The following is a 10,357-nucleotide window of genomic DNA, read 5'->3' on the forward strand; positions in this document are numbered from 1 at the left end:
TTATTTATATATATATATATATATATATATTAGATGAATTTACATATAATTTTGAGATATTCTGGAAAACAAAATAATTTCTGTTATTTTGCATTATTATAATTACTTGTCATTTACAATTAAGTGTACATAGTCTTGTTTTGTCATCAACATTAATATGCACACATACGTCAGACCAAATAAACGGAGCATTGGCGTCATTACAGGTAAATCGTATGCAAATGGACAATTTTATTTAACATTTGCTATTATCTTTGAGTGGACAACGTGCTCCGTACAGATTACCAAAGATGTGTCTTTAATTAATTGATGTACTTACAATGCTAATGATTAACCCAAGCCAGTGTTGAATGTCTACGCTTGAATAAGAATTTACGTATAGAATATCTATATTATTGCTTCATATGATGAATGATAAATTCAAGTTATTAAGTTTATTATTGAATTATGTGTATTTAAAAAACATAAAACATTAAATTATATATTTTATTAATATATATAAAAATGCTAAAAAATTAAAAAATTATTTTGTTATATTTTAAATCGATTTAAGTATAAATTTTAACAAATATTTGAAATTATAAATCATAAATTCTAAACTATTTAAAGACAGATATATAAATCAATCAGCAAAAGCCACATAAAGCTTCAAAATAGCTTTTTGATATGCGTACAAATGATTGCTATACATATAAGTAGCAAATATATCTCGTATAGCACACTTCATCCGAGGGATATACTAGGAACGTTCTCAGGATGTAGGACATCTTCTAGACATCTTTAGAATATCCTTTAAATATTTGTGCTGTATAAGTATTTCAAAATTATATGTAAAATATTATAAATTTTATAAACAGAAGAAATAATTTGATATTTAACATTTAAACTATAGCGTAGACAGTTAATACTAATCAATAATCGATTAACTAACAATAGGAAATGAGCACGCGTACACATTAATTTTGTGCGTATATACAAATAGAGCCTAGTCACAAATATTGTTTAAAGATTGAAAGATGCTTCTATGTTCGTATCATTTTCATCATTGTTCTTCAGCACGTGCGTTGTTGTTAGTACTACGTTTATTATGGCTATTATTATTGCTATGTTTATCTCTTTATTAGTTATATCTGTTATTCTAATTTGATTATTATTATTATAAGAATTCTTATTATTGCTACTATTCTATTATTACTGTATGGTCATCATTATTATTTTATTACTAGTATTATATGTTTATATTATTAGTACTTCTGCCAATGATGGCGATATTACCATTGGCATTTATTATTATTATTATGACTTACTTCTATTACTTTTATATATAATATTACTAGCATTTTGCGCGCGACAGCAATCGCGATTATCATCTTGTTGTTATTGTTGCTAATATTGATCGCTCGCAAATTTAGTACAACAATGGCAGACTATCAGTTTAAGTCAGAATTAGAATCATTTAAATACTTTTATGTCCGTTTTTACAGGACGCTAATATATAAAAAATTATGTACTATAAAAACGAATCGTATATCTGTGCGATTAATGAATGGTCAAATAAGGATCACTTATTTGAGATAATTACTTCCATAAACAAAGTTTCTATTATAACAGTACGGAATAATGTACTTATAACAAATGATTTATTTTTGTTTCTTACAGTCGTTATATTATTATGCTATTTACCTAATTGAATACGAATTGGTTGGCAAAATGCAAAAACGTCTGAAATGTTTTCAAAACGTTGTCAAAATAGTTGTAAATACTTGCAAATTTCAATAACAAAACTTATAAAATGTTATTATTTTTTTGTATAAGAAATATAAACATAAAGATTTTCATATCTTAAAAAATGTGAATGAATAGATAAATAATTTTTGTATTATTAATATCAATCTTTATTCTTAACTATTATATAACAATTATCATTATTTTTATATTGTTTATTTTGAAAATATTATAAATAATACTTAACTAATTTCGTATCGCATTAATAATATAAGTTTTCTTTTCTCTTTTTTCTTTCGCATATGAGCCGATCAATTCCGTGATCCTATTCGACCAATATTTCAATGACACAACCGTCTATCCGAATTATTATTATTCGATTTTTACAATTATGCGTAATTTACATCTGTTGGTAAAATATGTTTTTGTTTTTAAATGTTTGAGTTATTATTTTGTAAGATTAATGTTATACTGTTGAGTATACGCGATATTTGCATCGTTAACAATCTGTCATGCTTTTTTATTTTTGTTTTCTTATATGCTATAAATTAAATTTTTGTTTTTTTTTTTAATTTGTTCGTCCACCGCGTTTCTCCGTTTGAAACAAGATGTATGTATTAAAAGATGGGAATGTGTCGCTATCAGAGCTGTCGAGATGATGAATCATGTTAAATGCATATAAAACCTCTTGATTTTAATGTTATCGATTATTGTATGTAAATGAGTTGCTGAAGTCTTATTTTAATTTTATAGACGAAAGAAAAACAGAATTAATCAAAATTAGTGGTTGGTTTAACTAAAACGTTGGCTAATTAAAATCTTTGACAATGACAAAAATGTGCTCATACGATTCATGAGTAACGTATGCCAATATGTAGAACATCGAAATTCGGTCAGTATTTCAAATATTTGTATTTATCACTCAACATGTTAAACGCTTTAGGCAAATGATGCTGTATTCAGTACTTAAACAATTGCAGTACTTAATCATATGAAAGATAAACATAAATTTTTTAAACCGATATTTTTATAAATTTATAATGTTTCATTTTCATGTTTATTTTCAAATAATTAACCTATTTTGTCAATAATTATATCAAAATATACATGAGATACAAATTTCCACTCCGAATGGATATTAAATATAACCAATGTGATATGAAATTCATGAAAATCATCCAGATACTCCGAAAGGCGCGTTAATCCCACTCTTTTAATTAAATCAATTTAACTATTAATGATTGAAGAATAATCGTAATTGCGAAGAGTATTAAGGTTCATCACTGTAATTATCTTAGATATTGGCAGTTTTTTCAAATACGCGTATGTACGTAGCACGTATGAAAGTGCATCTGTGTTCGGGCATTAAATGTATGTTTTTCTTATGTGTACACATCTCTGTATACGTACAAAGTATGTATATATATGATGTGAATGTACGTATGCGATGGTATTCGCCTTCTGTCGCCGTGTGTAACGCCGTTCTACATTTATTCTCAATCTTTTTTTCATTCAGTTCTTTTATTTTTCTTTATTCTTTCTTTTTTTTATAATTATTATTATTTGATTTTAAATAGTCGATGGCAAAACCGCGGAGATCGTCGGCGTATATCGTTAAATATACTTAAATATATTTTCTTTTCTGTTTTGTTGAATCTACAATGCAACCAGCATGTTGAAAATAACAATATATATATTTATTTTGTTGTTTTAAGTTTTTTCTTCGCTTTACTACCATTCCTGTGATCCTGACTACCATATTTGATTACCGCTTTAGGAAAGCCATACAAAAATTGTGCAAAATATTTGATACTTTTTTATACATTATAGTTTCACTTTAATCTCTTAATGACAAAATCTTTTTCAAAATTCAGAAAATTAAATGTTGATGAATAAATGAATAATGTGCTCCTAATAAAAAATAAGTGGCTAAAGTAATTATTAAATTTGTTCAAATATAATTTATCAAATATTATCGCAATAATAATTATTTAACAATTGTAACATCAAATAGTGAAATTTCATAATGAATATCTAATTTAGAGGGTTAATTCATTGCAAATAACTTATGTGTAGTGCCTGTCCTAAAGATGCTAATACAATTGATAAAAGAAATTTTATATACAAATAATTAAATTTTTTATGCAGCATAACTTCATATAATGTCGTATGACATGTTAATTTTTTCATATTCACGCGGAGTTGCCTATTTACAAATACAAATTCCATTTTGAAAACCGACAAATCTAAAGTAAATATAAATATTAAAACGGAATCATTATTTTTAATTTCTGTTGGCTTACGTGGCTTCAAACTGTCACATGATTTCTTATACCAATTTCAAGAATGGATTATCAATGAATTGAAATTGATTACGGATTATCAGTGAAATCCTTTTTTGAAAATACTTGTTCAGTTATTTTCGTTCAGATATACAACGCATAACGTTTTTAAAATAAACACAAAATGAATTATATATTTCAATGTCATTTGATATATGTCATCCTTCTAGTTTTTCAATACTTTTTTAATTTATCTGTTATTTATATTGGCTTGATTTCTACTCAAACGTAAAATTTATAACAACAAAATTTATTTTTTCTACATCGTTTTTTTATCCAAATATTTTCATTTATATATACGATTGTTACAGACACAATTTTGTTCATTTATGTATAAATATCAAGAATCAAAACGCTATGATTGACAGATATAAAAATGAAAAGTAAAAATGTTTGAATGATTGATTTAAATGATTTAAATGATTGATTTTAAAAACTTTTTTTGGAAATAAATCGTTTCAACTTTAATCTAATAATGTAATGCTGAAAATATTTGTTAGATATTTTCTTGACCAGAATAAAAGCTAACCGGAATATCACTTTTAATCATAATCTTGTCATTTTTACATATTATATACGTTTTGTATATAAATTAGTAAAATGATCAATCATTTAGTCCAAATAAACAAAAATAGTCGTGATATATGCTTGCTTTCAGAAAACCATTTTATTTTTGCGACTTTCAGAAAGAAGGGAGATAGATTACATATATATAAGATTATATTCAGTTTACTTTTAATTATATATATGTATATATATATATATATATATATATATATTGTGTTAATATATAAGCAAATTTTATTAAGTTCCTATAATGCATTCATTCGACGTTGAAAGCAGTATTACTTCAAGTTGGGATGCAATCTAAATTCAACACTTAACACTCGTATATTGGAGACTTGACATAAAAAACGTCTATAAATTATATTTTTGGAAAGTTATCTTTCATTATGGAAGATTACGTGCCAAGACATATTAATAATATTGCAAAAGCTGTAGCTGTTGATAAGAACATTCGTAAAGTACAAAATGAGAGTAAAAGGAATTTTTATAAATAAACAAAATACAAAAATATTTCAAATCATATTTCTTTTAAGGTTCCTTTTCTGACATTAACAACCTTTTTTATGTATCAAGCCTTCGATTACATGAGTATGCACAAGTTGTGATCTTTCTTTCATCACTCACTCTAGAAAGAGAGAGAGAATGAGTCGTACAGAATCCGCACGCACACCCGCAACAATCATTCGACGAATTAATAGATAAACTGTACATAGACCGTACCTAGTTTGTAAGAATATTTTTTGTACGCAGCAGAATTCCGAGCGAATTATTGTATATGGTCTGCCATGGTTTCTGTGAAGAGTAATGTGTGTTCACAGTGGCGCAAAGAAGACCGATGCTCAGATCCAATCTTAATAAACTAATTTTAATAAACTTATTGAATTAATATTTTGCATCAATATTTTGTGAATATCATGCAATACAATCACAAAAAATCAAACTACAGAATTACAATTCTTTCTTGTTATTTTATATTCTTTGTTTATCATTAAAATGATCACACAGATATACGTATATATTAAGAATACAAAAAAATAAAAACTGCCTTTTAAATGATGATAAAATTAATCTTATTTAATCTTTTTCATTAATTAAATTTTCTTTGAAGAAATGTATATCTAATTTGATTCTACGGATCTATTTTTAAATGTTAGACAGCACAATTTGTTTTTATTAATGATATTATTTAAAAATAAAGATATGATAAACGAGGCTATTTATTACTTTTATTTATTATACGATTATCCAAAATAAAATTTTCATAAAAATTGAGCAATTGATTTCTTTGTATATGTCATAGTCAAAGTATTAACTTTAATAACTATATACTTATTAGTCAAAATGTTTACATTTATATATAACAAATGTATACATTGACTATTAGACTACAGCAAGTGTATACTTTTACTGAGTTCAAACTTTAACTGTGACATGGTAGATTTTAAAGAAATTGTGATTAAGAATTCTAGCGCACTCTAAAAAAATGTCTTAAATAATTACATTCTCTCGATATATAGTTTCCCTATTTAACAAAAGAATTTTGAACACATATATCGACGCATCGATTGAAACAAACTAGTGACTAGACTACTGGGTTTGTTACTCTTATCATGTAAATACCAGTCATAATGTTACATGTTTAACTTGTAGAAAGTCCATGTAACTACTGTAAATAGCAACGTTTAAAGGACCACGATGCGCGTTCCCGCCTTTAATGGAACTCCGCCACTGTGTACACGCGTCAACGATTATTCCCGGGTGGGTGCATGGAAGCGTATAGGAGTGTTGGAAGTCTACGCATAGTCTACGTGCAGAATATCTGAAGCGTCACTCACGCAAATTATGGCTCGTATTCGTGCTTCATTTAGTGTTAAATGTGGTCATATAATTTTCAGTCTATAATAACATTAAATGCGACATTCAGACAAATAAAACTTGAAACTGAACTGCCACATTTAGCGATAAATATAATAGCTATTACTTAATTTAATAGCAAAGTAGTAATTTAGAAGTGAATATTCTATGTAAAGTGACTCTATCGATATTCTAAAAGTGTTAAAAGCAAAAAAAAATATTATTTAAGAACATGTTTTGATATCACAGAATGGATATCCAAGTCAATCTATTAAATAATATTAAATTAATTTTGTTTTTCTATGTAGAACTTCCTCTATCTGCAACAAGCATCCTACTGAAAAATACTTTTATGATCTTCACATACAATACACTTTGTATATTCTCTGCGCAGACTATTGATTCATATGTGAATGTTCGACGTCCATAAGAGAATAAACAATGCATTATACATGTAGAAAGAGAGATTACGACGTTAACACATTAATGTTTTTTTTTGTATCCCGAAGTGTATCTTCAAATCATTTTTTGAATCTTGCAAATCACGTTCATCGACGGAGAAGAGGAACAACACGACGAAACTCGTTATCGGTAGCCGTCGACAAATTGTTAATCGCATCGCTTAATTCTTTTGGTGAATTTGTAGCTAATTTAGACATCTAAAGAATTATATTAAAATCAGGAAATAACTGCATCTACAATTAAAAATTTTTCGACTAATCGGAATCAAGAATAACTATTTTTGAAATGTGTGTCGCTCTCGATGTTCGATTTTTATGATAAGGGTTTTTTCTGGACCGCAAGTTGACAAAACTCATACAAATAACAAATATATACAAATATATCCAAGATGTATCACAAATTAACGTTCAATTCGGATATATATGTGTTATGTTAATTAAATTAGTTATGTTAATTAATTAACTGATAAGGTAATCGCGCTTCCCTTCTTTTGGAAATTATATAATATTTTGAATTTATAACATCCTCAGTTCATAATTTCCTCATTAAGAAGAAGATATTTATTAATATTTAAAACGATTAAAAACCTTCCTTCATTAAATATATGCTGTCACTACTTTGTTATCTGTATGAATTTGTTTCCTATCGTCGCTCGTGTCTAGAATATACTTTATATTGAGCGAATGCAAAAATTTGTGCCCGATTTATTATTTAAAGTTCAAGCAGCTGCAATTTTGTTGTAAAAATAAACTGAAATTTAAATTTAAAAAAGGTTTCAAAGTTTGAAATCTCTACTTTCGAATGCTTACTATATTTTTAATTATGTGAATTTATGTAATTTGTATAAAAAACTACGAGTTAAATAAAACGGGAAATTTTTTTTCATTTTGTGATCTGTCTGTCCAAAAATTTACAAAAATTTTTGAATTGTTACTGTAAAAGTTTAAAGTTTTCCCTATAAAATCGTTTTTAAAAATATCTCCACGAATTTTTGTTATTGAGTTGCGAATTAAATAAAAACAATATTTTAATTTTGCATAACTCCATTAAAACCATTACAATTTAAAAAAACAGATTCTTAAATTCTCTTATCAGATAGAATAAGATTTAGATTTTATTTTTAACAAAAATAGCAACTGTTTGAATAATAAATTGGGCACAAATTTTTGCATTCACCCAATATTACTGTATAAATATTAATTCGTAAAGTCAGCTATGTAATCCCGGTTAACTCGAAAGAAAATCGATCAATCGACTCGATGACAAACGAAACATAATTTTTATTTTATAAGCGTCGTAACATTTGAAACGACTGATTAAAAAGTTTATGTTTTCATGTTTCGAGAATTCATGCGCGGATTCGTGAAGTAGTTAAAAAATTATTTTTATTTATAATAAAATTAATAAGGAAAATTTATAATTGTTATTGTCGCCATAACAAATATTAATTTTATTCTAGTTTACTGTAAGTAATGAAGAATTTATCATGAAAATTCGATTATATACATGTTATTGAATGACACAATTTTTTCAATAATTTGTATTTATTTGTTTATAAAAATTCGCCTAAATGATGCAGCCTAATCAAGAAAGTTACATTGAAAATGTAAATGAGTAATTTCGATCAAATAGAAATAAATTTGCGTGTACAGATTTTTCTTTCTGTTTCAATTATTCTGATAGCAAGATTGTTAAGGTCGAAAAATAAATTTCTAGATTAGCTTAATTTACGCTGACACGGGTGATAATAAAAGATTCGCACATATATAGTATGTTTTCGACAACGTCAGATTTATGGTTTCATCGTTTTTAAGCTGTAGTAAAAAGATAATTGTTTTATAATCGTAATATTTGTGACAACTATGTTTTATAAATAATAAACGCGAACGTCTAGCACTTAAATGCAAAATACTTAAAATAATTTAAATTTGTGTGTGGTGTGTATTGCATTTTATATATACATATAATATCAATATTTCAGACTCGCCTTTATTCTTTCTAATTAACATAGTCACAAGGTAATATTGCAGTAATTTTTATAACAATTTAATGAACATGAGTGCAAAAATAATTGCCAAAGCATTACAAAATTGCAAAGAAATGTTAGTAAGTACATTTAAAAATGCACTTTTTACAAAGAAATATCAATTTAGAAAAGAATTTTAAACTCAAAGTAAAATATAGAAGGAAAATCTTTTTATTAATTTTATTAATTGTGATTTATAAATTTTTATTATTTTTTATTATTTATTATTTTTTTAATTTATAATTAAGTTATATCTTATACATCCATAAATCTGCCGTTGGACTTTAATAGAAATAGCATCGCTCGAGCAATTGAGAGAAGATTGATCGTTCGTGGAAAAAAAACATGTATAGTTTAAAAATATATATATAGCCAATTATAGAAAAATGTACAAAAATCAGCTTATATCTTAATAACTTCTTTTTAAAATGATAAATAGAAATGCTATTTACATTATCCTTATTTTTGAATGCCAGTTTAGTAATTGAAAAGATATATTAAATTTTTATCATAATTATAATACAAGCAGTATACCATATCATTGATATTTACGCTTGGATATTTTTAATAAGACTAAATTTTTATAAATTCAGGATATATGTATCTCAGATCGTTATCTACATTTAAATTTAGAATTTAGAATTTATAGAATAATAAATTTATAGAATAATCTTCCAATGATACATTTTTTTCTTTTCATCTTTATAAGATTTCCACTGACGATCAAGATCATGGGCTATCGATGATATACATTTTTTACAAACGAGAAACAAGTTAGGATAAACAGAGTATGAGTAAAATGAGTCGCAAAGTGAAAGTTGGGTGTTTTCAATGTATGTACTATCACAGTGTCCTGCAGAGTTCTGTGTAATCATTGTAACGACGGTGACGATCGCACATGATCGAACAACTCGCATCGACATAGTAATTAACACAACTTTTAGGATAGTGTAACATTTATCGGACAAGCTACGAGTCACGGTGTTTAAGTAAATATACATATATATATACACATATATGTATATGTATATATACATAGCGAACTTTTAGATTTTATATATTGTGTGTGTGAGAATGTACGGCAGTGAGATGTGCGCATGTAAATGCGTGTGAGCGCGCGCGCCACAGAATTTAGGTTCGACAGGTTAATAAATCGTATTTTCGAAATAAATCTTGTTCTATAAATTTATGTATCCTCTCAGTCCTTTTAATTCATTGAATCTTTAAAAAAGTAAAAAATCTGTTTAGAAATATAATTTTTCAAAGAAATATGTATATATATATATATATATATATATATAATATGCTACTTAAATACTAGTAATTCGTAGTATTTAACTAACTAGTTGACAAAACTAGTTCTTTTCGTTTCGTTCGTACG

Source organism: Atta cephalotes (genome assembly GCF_000143395.1).
Source record: "Atta cephalotes unplaced genomic scaffold scaffold00008, whole genome shotgun sequence".
In the NCBI taxonomy this organism is placed as follows: Eukaryota; Metazoa; Arthropoda; class Insecta; order Hymenoptera; family Formicidae; genus Atta; species Atta cephalotes.